This window comes from Capsicum annuum, chromosome 5 (assembly GCF_002878395.1).
Source record: "Capsicum annuum cultivar UCD-10X-F1 chromosome 5, UCD10Xv1.1, whole genome shotgun sequence".
In the NCBI taxonomy this organism is placed as follows: Eukaryota; Viridiplantae; Streptophyta; class Magnoliopsida; order Solanales; family Solanaceae; genus Capsicum; species Capsicum annuum.
The window spans coordinates 211,349,447-211,359,988 of NC_061115.1; the positions used below are offsets into that span (position 1 = coordinate 211,349,447).

A 10,542-nucleotide genomic window follows, 5' to 3' on the forward strand; every position below is an offset into this window, starting at 1 on the left:
ATATAAAATAGTAAATATATTTTTTTTATTTTAAAAAAAAAAGTATTTAAAAATAATGTGTGGGGGATTAATTTTTTAAAAAAAAATCAAATTTCTTACGTGGCTCCGACGTGGCATTGACGTGGCGTTGATGTGTAGGCGAGTGTAACACACTCTCCGTTATGAGAGTGGTATTCAGTTTTGAGGGGTGAAAATAATTCACTTTAAAGATGTTAAGGGGGGTAAATAAACAGAAGTTAAGTTTAAGTGCTAAAGTTAGTTTGGAGGACAAGTTCAGGGGGAAAAAATGTATTTTTTCTTCTTTTCTAATCGAACTAATAAGAAAAGTAGGTCAAACAAATTGAAATGAAATGACTAGTGAGTAATTTTCTTTCCAATATTCCTTGGAGCTGAGCCAGATAGGATCAAGAGGTTTATGAGTTTATCCAAATCTCCTTCAGCGAAAAATTACATTATATTATTTATAAGTTGTTAGATTTATTTTTTATGCATATACGTATTAGATGATGAATTAACTTCTTCCTATGTTATTTTTCATATTTGAACCCTCTTAGTAAAAATTTTAGTTTCGCCATTGAATATTCCTTCGTTCATTTTTTACTTATTTATTATGCGATTGACATACCTTTTAAGAAATAATAAATAAAATTACAATTTTATCATATTATTTTTTAAATTTAATAATTTCAATGCATTGAAAGATAATCATATTTAATAATAAGGCTAAATTAAAACAAAATGATAAATTGCCTTTTGATTTTCAAATTAAATAAAACTTGATTCATTTTTCAGTACAATAAACAACTAAGATGGCGGCAGAATTCTCAATTCACTTTTACTTGTCACGTGATTTTCAAGATGTTTAATCTAATAAAAATGAAAAATATAAAATCACTCAACACGTTATCATTGTAATATGCTAGCTACAACTAAGACTTACCTAGTTTCAAGTATACCTGTCAAACTGGCCGGGTTGACCCATCTCAACTCAATCCGAACCGGCCCACTTAAGAAAATCGATCCGGTTTAACCTGGCCCGGTCAACCCATGGGCTGTAGGGTACCGGGTACCGATCCGGATTATTTTTTGGGTTGGACCCGATTAACCCGACCCGGACCAAGCCCGTCGGTTAATCGGCCCGGCCCAATTAGCTTTTTAAAAAAAAAATAAATTTTAATTAAAAAAGGCCGTTGGGCCATTATAGCCGTTGGGCCCAACGGTAATATAGCTGTTGGGAGCCCAAAACGGCTAAAAACACCTTTTTATTAAAAAAAAAAAAAATTAATTAAATTATTTTTTAAATCCAAAAAAATTTCTATAAATACCCAACACTTTCAAATCATTTTCCACATAATTTTTCATTCTCTCAAATCTCAATTCTCAAATATTCTATATATTTCTAAAATGCTCACTTTAATTTTCTAATTTTGCGATTACAAAGTACGAGTGGAAGTTTCTAAAGTCGCAACCTTCGGATACTTCCAAAATTTGGTATTATCGTTCCATCTCTTACGTTTAATTTTTAATTAGTGTATTAATTGTTGAATATTTAATTTTATTATATTTGTGTATTTTAAATTTTTTTAGTTTAATTTATATTATGGATGAATTAAGAAACCTCGCGACTAAAGGTGTTAAAAATTTTTATCCCGGAAGTGGTAGTGGTAGTAAAAAGCGAATTACTAGCGGTAGAGGTACTTCAAGTAGTAGATATACTCGTGTGTCTCCGCTTTCGGTACCTCTTAGTCAACCTTTTGAGGAAGAAATAGGTGTAGATGCTCACGATATGGATTATGTAGAAGCTCAGGAAAATTACGATATAAAAAAAAGAAAATGAAGTAGATGCGGTTAATTTAGATGAAGATGATGAAAATATTGGTGAGACACCCGCAGTTGGAAATGCTAACATTAGATCTGAATCGGTTAATCTCCCTCCCCGTGCCCCAAGACCTCGTAAACCAACTAGTATTGCATGATAATTTTTTGAACGTATATCAGCTATTAAGGTGCAACGCAATATTTGTCAACAAATATATAAGCATAAAAGAGGGGGCAAGCAAGGGGGTACGGGTACGTTAATGAGACATATAAGTGATAATCACGATAGAGAGTTAAAAATTACAAAAGGTGGTGCGGATGTTGGTGGGCCAACACAAACTAGAATGGACCCAGCAACCGGTCAGGTAATGAAGAAGTATAATAAATTGAGGGATCGAAAAGAAATAGCTAAAATGGTAGTTGTGGGTTGTTTGCCTTTTAGTTTTCCTTCTTCTGATGCCTTTATTCATTATATTCAAGTAATTTATAATCCTATGTTTGATGGTATTCCTAGAAGTACTTGTCGGGCCGCTATTTTTAGACTTCATTCACAATATTATTTTTATTTATCAATATTGTTAAAAAATATTCAATGTAGAATGTCCCTAACTTCTGATCTTGATCGTGCTGTAAATAAAAATAATTATTTAACCGTTACTTATCGTTCGATAGATAGTAATTTTGTTATGCAAAAACGTATTCTTGATTTTTTATATGATGAAGATCATAAACATACTGGAGATTTTATTGTTGATTCGATTGCTAAAGTTGCTGAATTTTATGGTATCGAAAATAAAATCTTATGTATTGCTTTTGATAATGCTTCCAACAACAAGACTGCTATTAAAAAGTTAAAATCTAAGTTATCTCTATTGTTACCTGAAATTTTTCATGTTAAGTGTGTTTGTCATATATATAATTTAATTGTAAGAGACGGTCTTGAGTTTTTTGAGTTTCATATTGAAAAAATCCGGCTTGCCGTTGGTTTTATTTAAGAAAATAATCGAAGATCGAGAATTAGGGACTTTAAACTTAAATGTGAACAAAATGGACTTACACCGATATTGATGCCTGAAGAATGTGATACTAGATGGAATGCTACATATGATTTTTAAAAACTTGTTATAAATATAGAGTTCCTATTACACTATCTTTTAACCAACATTGTAGTTCTTTTGCTGATTCTGCTGATTGCATGCTACATGATTCTGATTGGTCTGTAATTAATGATCTTGTTAAGAGTTTACAAAAACTTTATATAGCTACGGTTGAATTTTTCGGTGCTTATTATCCTACTATTTGTAATATTTTGGCATATATAGCCGATATTTCTGCTTTGCTCAAATAATATAAAAATAAAGAAGGTTACAAAGAAGTTGTTGGTGCCATGTTTGCTAAATTTAAAAAATGTTTTTTTTTTATTCCCCCTATTTACTTGGTTGGTGCTATGCTAAATCCGTGTATGAAATATACTACTATGTGCCACTTTAGTACTTTTATTTATTCTAACTTAGAGATAATACTAACAATGATTCTGAACAAGTACAACCTGATTTGTAGACGGCTATGGGTAATGCGGATGCTTACATAGATAATTTATATAACCACTATGCTGATTTAGTTGATTTAGCTGTACCAACAAATATCACTCCAACTGTCACTCCTCATCCTCCCGAGGAGCCATCATTTTCTAAAAGGCCGACACATAGTGGTTTTCCTTATTCCTTTTATGATTTACCTTGTTGGAATAGTGTTGAGGAGGGAGCTTACACATCAACTTATCGGGAAGAGATTAAGTAGTATCTTCGGTCGCCGCTAGAGGATTGGTGGAGGAGTAATGAAACACAATATTCTCTGCTTTCAAGATTAGCTAGAGATATCCTGAATGTTCTAATGTCAACCGTTGCATCGGAGAGCGTTTTTAGTCAGGGACGACAGCATCTTGGAGACAACCGACATTCATTGGGAAGCAATGCAATGAATGTTCTAGTTTGCCTTAGAGATTGGATTAGAGTCGACCGAAGATATCAAAGAATGGACAGAGCCGAACGACGAGCAGAGACTTGAAGAAATTATGACTTCACGGGAGAACTCAGCAGAATCAAGTCCAATGCATGATTTTGCCCCCGTTGACTTTGACTATCCTATGCAAGTTCCCGTTAATATTAACATGCATGAGTTGAAAAAAATGATGCAAAATTTGTAGATTTTTCATCCATGCAAATTATAAATTTTGGATCATTTTGCAATCAATAAAATTTAACATTCATTCACTCCTTAGTCCTTACTTTGTAATTTATTCCATTTAATGATTTAAATTGAATTTTTAGTTTAACTTAAATACTTAGTTTTAATATATTACTAATTTACTATAAAGTATTATTAATTTATTATATTAAGTAGCATATGTTTTATTTAAAGAAGTACATATACTTTAAAGTAGTATGTATATATTGAATGGTATTTATATATATGTGTATATATTTTCTAAAGTACTATATATTTAACGTATACATGTGTATATATTTTATAAATTAGTATATAACTATATATATATATATAGTGTGTGTGTATATTGTAGTATATTTTATTTAAAATAATACGTATATATTGAATGGTACGTATATATGTGTGTATATCTTCTATAGACGTATATATATTTAACGTATGCATGTGTAGATGGTTTATAAATTAGTATATAACTATATATTTAGTGTGTGTATATATTGTAGTATATATATGTTGTAGTATATGTTTTATTTTAGTAGTTTATATATTTAACTAATGTATAGTCGTATACACGATTACATGTGTAATTGTGTATATGTATTATGTGTATATATTTTTTAAATTCTAATGTAGTATATACTATATATATAGTGTATATATATTGTTTAACGTATTTAAAATGTATATAGGTGGGTATATATAGTGTATATTGGAGAAAAAAAATTGTTTTTGATCGGTTTTGACAGGGTTTAGGTGGGTTGGACCGGGTTGAGTTAAATGGGTTGGTTCAGAGTTGTTTTTAAAATTTTTACTATTGGGCCCAAAACTGAACCGGCCCGTTTAACCAGGCCTGGATCTGAACTGGCCCACAACCCGGTTAAATTTCACGGGCCGATTCTGAGTTGACCCGGCCCGGCCCACTTAACACCTCCAGTTTCAAGTTTCAACAATCAATATCATGCAATGCATGAACAAGTCGAGTTTCACGTATTTTCTCTTTTGTTATATATATATGTACGTATCCTCCATGAAGAGTTCTTAATAATTTATGTACATATTTAATAAATTTATTAAGATAAATCTAAGAGTTTGAATCAAAATTATTAAATTTGATCAAAATTGATAATCTATAGTGTAGATCCGTCCCTCTTTTACATACATTTGTTAGTCTTCTTAATGTCAAAGTGAACAAATAAAATAAAATATATTTTTAATATAGCAAACACGTAAGATTCACTACTAAAAAAGTTGTAAAAAGAGACTTAAAAAAAGAGACCTCAAAAATAGGTCGAAAATAAGAGACCTCATGAGGTCGCCTATCCCCTTAATTTATTTTTTTAATTTATTTTTAAATAAAGAGACCTCATGAAGTCGGTAAATGTTAAAAAATTCAGCGACTCAATATTAGCGACTTCAAGAGGTCGAAAATAAAATGCAGAAAAAGTTAGCGCCAAAATAATTATAATTATTTTAAAAAAATTAAACACTGCGACCTCGTGAGATCGCTACAATTTTGATAAATTAATATTTATTAATAATAATAATTATTTGTCACCATTTTATGCAATGTAAAGTCAAAATATATATTTATTTAATTCTTATAATATTTTTTTATTATTATTATAATTAAAAGTATACAAAACCAAAACTAAAGATTCAGTGCTCTCAAAATCGGCTCTCAAATCTGCCCTCTCTCAAAATCATCTTGCCTCAAATCTCTCTCGTCCAAATCCATCCCTCTCAAAATCCCCTCGCTGGAAACTCTCTTGCCCAAATCCTAAATAACTCATCAATTCTTCCATTTCAAGTAAGGCTGCAACTTTCATTCTTTTTCTTATCTGTGTATAGAATAATATTTGAATCTATGGATGTTTTGGGTCTCCTTGATTTTTTTCTAAATGTGAAGGAATAGTTAGGGGCTTCGTTGCCTTGTTTCACAATCGCGTTTATGATTTCCGACATTCTTGTCGATTTCTTCCATCTTGAATTGAGTTATAGATTGTCTTGTACCCCTATGTATTTTGTGTTTTTTCCTTTTTTGGTTCTAGATTTAATTTATTTTTTTGCTTGTATATGGTGCTTTTTATTAACATTTTAGCTAACCTAATTCAGAATATGTGAAAAGTCTTGTTGGAGTTTATTCTTTTTCTTAATACTTGCGAGGGTTTAACTTTTGTTTGAGTTGTATTTTATTTCATGTTTCAGCTGAGACAATTGTTATATTTTCAAGCTCAATAATTTAAATCGGGGAGTTTCCATTGATTATTAGGCTGGTTTTTAAGTTAGGTGGGACAGATGGTGAAATTGCGTATAACAGAGAGAAATTTGAGGGTATCTGTAAGTCGGGGTTGGCAGCTAGTTTGACATCACAGGTTTTGGTTGAGAAATCTTTATTGGGTTGAAAAGTAAAGTAGAAAAAACAGCGAAATATGCGAGATGCTGATCGAATTTCATTGCCATGGTAGTTAGTTACCTTTGCCCACTGTTAACCAAAATGCAAATAAACTGAAAATCCAGTGTGAAAGAAGAGTGTGGTGTCTCTTTTATCAGAGATCAGATTTAAATACAGATCTCTCTCTGTCTATTAGTGTTGGAGTCCGACTAGTTTGAATTTGTACTTGAATCCTAGATGTCTGGAAAACATTGATAACATCCCATCAATGGATCTGATGTGCTCGGAGAAGATGACTTTCATTCAGCTTATTATTCCTGTTGAGTCCGCTCATCATGTCATTACTTACCTTGGCCAACTTGGACTTCTACAATTCCGTGATGTACTCATCTCTCTATTGAGAATTTATTTTTTTCCTTAGTTTTATATTTGATTCATGATTGATATTGTGGTTATTTGATTTTGAGATGTCGTTGTTTTGACGTGATTGGTTGGCGTGATTTTGATCGAAATGCCTAGTATTTGAGAGTGGCTTCGGTTATGGTTGAGGCAGTGTAACAGTAAAGTGTTGATTATTAGAGTGATATCGGGAATGTGTTGTTTTGAGTGATTTTTGTTATGGTAGAGACAACATAACAAGAAAGTATTTTTTTGAGTGATTTTGGTTATGGTAGAGGAAACATAATAGAGAAGTGTTGGTTTTTTTGAGTGATTTTGATTATGGTAGAGACAATGTAACATAAAAGTGTTGTTTCTGGCAATTACATGACACTTGATAGCAAATTCAAAGCAATTGCTGAAGCAGAAGAAAAAGCACTCATAAATTGTTTTATAATGGAGGTTAGATGGGTACTTGGATTGTTACATTGCATTATGATTAGTTCCTTAGGAACCTGTGTACTCTAAATTGATATTTTTGTGTTGAATGGGTCTTAATAGCATAAGATATACATCAAATACAGAAAGGAAGTGCAAAGGTGGAGATATACCTTTAAACAAAGATTCTGCCTTGTGTCAAAAATTGGATAATTATGTGGGAAACAGTATCAAGCAAATCTCAATAACTAAGGTACCAAAAAGGTTCTTATATATACATGAACTAGAAAAATCCTCTTTGCAGCACAACATTTACAACTTTCCTAATAGCACGATCTTTCCATTTTGTACATTTCTTCTCTTTTGGCAAGATAAAGTTATGGAGCCCTTTTAATAACCACAACTGTGTGCACAAAAAGTTCTTCTTGCTTTGTTTTTTGTCCTGTGTTATATATTCTGCTAATCTGCTCATTTTTTATCTTTTAAATTTCAGTTCATTTAGCTTAGGTGTGTACTAATTACTATACAAATTTCTGTTTGTAAACTAAATTGAGATAGTGTCATTTGAATTATTGCTAGCCTTTTAGTATCGTACTTATGAAAAATATAAGAGAAAAATATTATTGAATTATGTATCTACATTATATAAAGAACCTTTCTGGTACATAAGTTATTCAGAATGAGACATCAACTTCAGTCAATATACATGTAATATTTTTGATGTTTCAGTTAGTGTTTTGTAGCAATTATTGTATAGCAATTAAAATTCAATTAATTTTGTTTGCAGGAAAAAGAACTTAGGAGGCCAATAACTGAAGGCTGAGGCATTCAAGGCTACATACACAAGGCTGACCTATGTAAGCCTTTATTTCTAGTAGTAATTACTTTGTTTTCTAAATTTATATTCTAATATCATTAAATTCAGAATCGATATCTGCAATGTATAGAGGATTTTTGTCAAACTCTGCCAGAAGATAGGCGAGACCTACCACTTAGCCAAGAGTAGAATGAGAGAATGCATGCGGTTGGTGGCCTAAGTAGGTATGGATATGCTTATGAATTGCCCCAACGAACCTTCCGTAAATTTCATTCAGAACTAGAAGGCCTCGGTAGTTTCCAGGATGATGAGTCAAGTGATACAATTTTGACTTTGAAGCAGGTAATAGCTGAGCTATCTAAAGAAGCTAATGCCTCGCAGGGTAGGGAAAGGCAAAGAGATATACAGTATGCAGGAATGAAGGCCCAATTCGATGGATTACTTGCTTCGGGAGAATTCCCCCTTGTCCCGATGATGTAGTGCGCCCTCCTCGACCTCCAGTCTCTACCTATTTCACATGGAGTACATGGTCAATACAAAGATGTGACTAAGGAGCCCAGTAGTAATGAAAATGATAAGGATTACTATGTGGACAATACACCGCCGCGTTGTTAAAGTTGAATGTTGTCTAGATAATTCAAACTATATACTTCATGGTGGTTTATTTGAATTCTTAGGTGTTTTTGAATGCATTAAAACTTTAAAGTAGTATGAACAATAGTATTGTTAAATAACTTATGACTTTTATATTTTGTTCGTTCAACATCAAGGTATTTAAATTTTATTTTCATTTTGTGGTTATTAATTAGATTATATTTACTTGTGTTTATTGTAGTTTGATTGATTGGTGGGAGTTCTTAGAGCTCAATTTAATTGATTATATTGTATATATTATTGAATTGAATTAAAATGACAGGTATTTGTAAAAGCTATTGTTTTACAAAAAGAGACTTCGTGAGGTTGCTATTTCGCATTTTCATTTTTTTTTTGCAAATGGACAAAAGCGACTTAATGAGGTCACTTTTTCACGATTTCATTTTCTACATGCTCAAATAAGAGACTGCAATAAGTCGTTTATGTTTTAAATAAATTATTTATAATAAAAAAAATTAAGAAATAATAGTCACCTCGTGAGTTGTCTTTTAATTAAAAAATAAAAATAGAAAAATCAAATAGAGACCTCATGAGGTCTCTTTTTAATAAAATAATAATAATTATAAGAAATAATTTAGAGACCTCACGAGGTCTCTTCTTTGTAAAAGTCAATAAATAACCTAATGACCTCGTGAGGTTGCTTTTAAGCGACCTCATGAGGATTCTTACAAAAAGCGACCTATGTTTTAGAGACCGTCAATTGAGGTCGCTTTTGAAGTCTCTTTTTAAGGGAAAGAGACCTCATGAGGTCTCTTTTTTAAGTCTCTTTTTACAGCTTTTTTAGTAGTGATTGAATATTACGGAAAAAATGCATGTTTTCAAATGGCATAAAATACATCAACAAATTACATTTAAACTTGGACTTAACTGTTGAGTAACCACTTCAACTTTAAGTAGCCGTTTGACCATGAAAACTAAAATTTTTCGGAGTTGGAGTTGAAATTAGAGTTGGAGTTGTGTTTGGCCATGTCTTTTGTGAAAAAAAAAAATTGACTTTTGAAAAAACTTTTTTAAATATGATTTTATGCCCTAACTTTTACAAACTATCAAAATCACCCAACTAAAATTTACCTATTAATGAAAAAAGAACACAATTAGCCACTATTATAAAATTAATTATATATACATGGTCATATTTAATGAATTTCAATTATGACATATATCATATTTACATTAATAGCCTTTTCTCATATTTGAAATTTTAAATATGGATGTTATATTAACATATCACTGCTTCCTGTTTTTTAGGTAACAAATATTATCTTTCAGACAAATTTATTTTTTTAGGAATTTATTTAATTTATTTCCTTCATTTTCCGTTCCTAAAAAATAGAAAATGATGAGTTGTTATTAAAGTTAGGGTGCCGCTAATTTATTTCTTTAATTTTCTTATACATGAAAGATTTTACTGTGTGTGAATAAATTATTTCTATGTAAAACAAGCTTGCATATTTATGGTATATTATATCATATACCATAAATATATAAATATGCTTAGTATATTTCTTTATACTTTGTATTTTTATATATGTGTGTATATGGTATATACATGATATAAACTTCATATTTAACATACTTTGTATATTTATATTATAAATATGCTTCGTATGTTTCTTAATACTTTGTATATTTATATATGTGTGTATATGGTATATATATGATATAAACTTTATATATAACATACTTTGTATATTTCTATTATAAATATAATACTTTATATATTTATGGGTATAAATATAAATTAGCAGTAAAATAATGTCTTAAATAATAAGAAAATTAAATAAGAGATAAAAATAATGATGAGAGAGAAAAAGAG

At 30.6% G+C, this 10,542-nt stretch overlaps 1 long non-coding RNA gene across 2 annotated transcripts; it reads left to right on the forward strand.

Annotated features, from left to right (window-relative positions):
* Positions 1-5,730: 5,730 nt before the first annotated feature.
* LOC107872648 lies at positions 5,731-8,769 on the forward strand. Of its 2 annotated transcripts, none has more exons than XR_001674943.2 (4): positions 5,731-5,854; positions 8,043-8,112; positions 8,181-8,296; positions 8,415-8,769. It is a non-coding gene; the product is annotated as an uncharacterized LOC107872648 (long non-coding RNA). The 2 variants fall into 2 exon arrangements; XR_001674944.2 differs by having other exon boundaries at positions 8,203-8,296.
* The last annotated feature ends 1,773 nt before the right edge of the window (positions 8,770-10,542 follow it).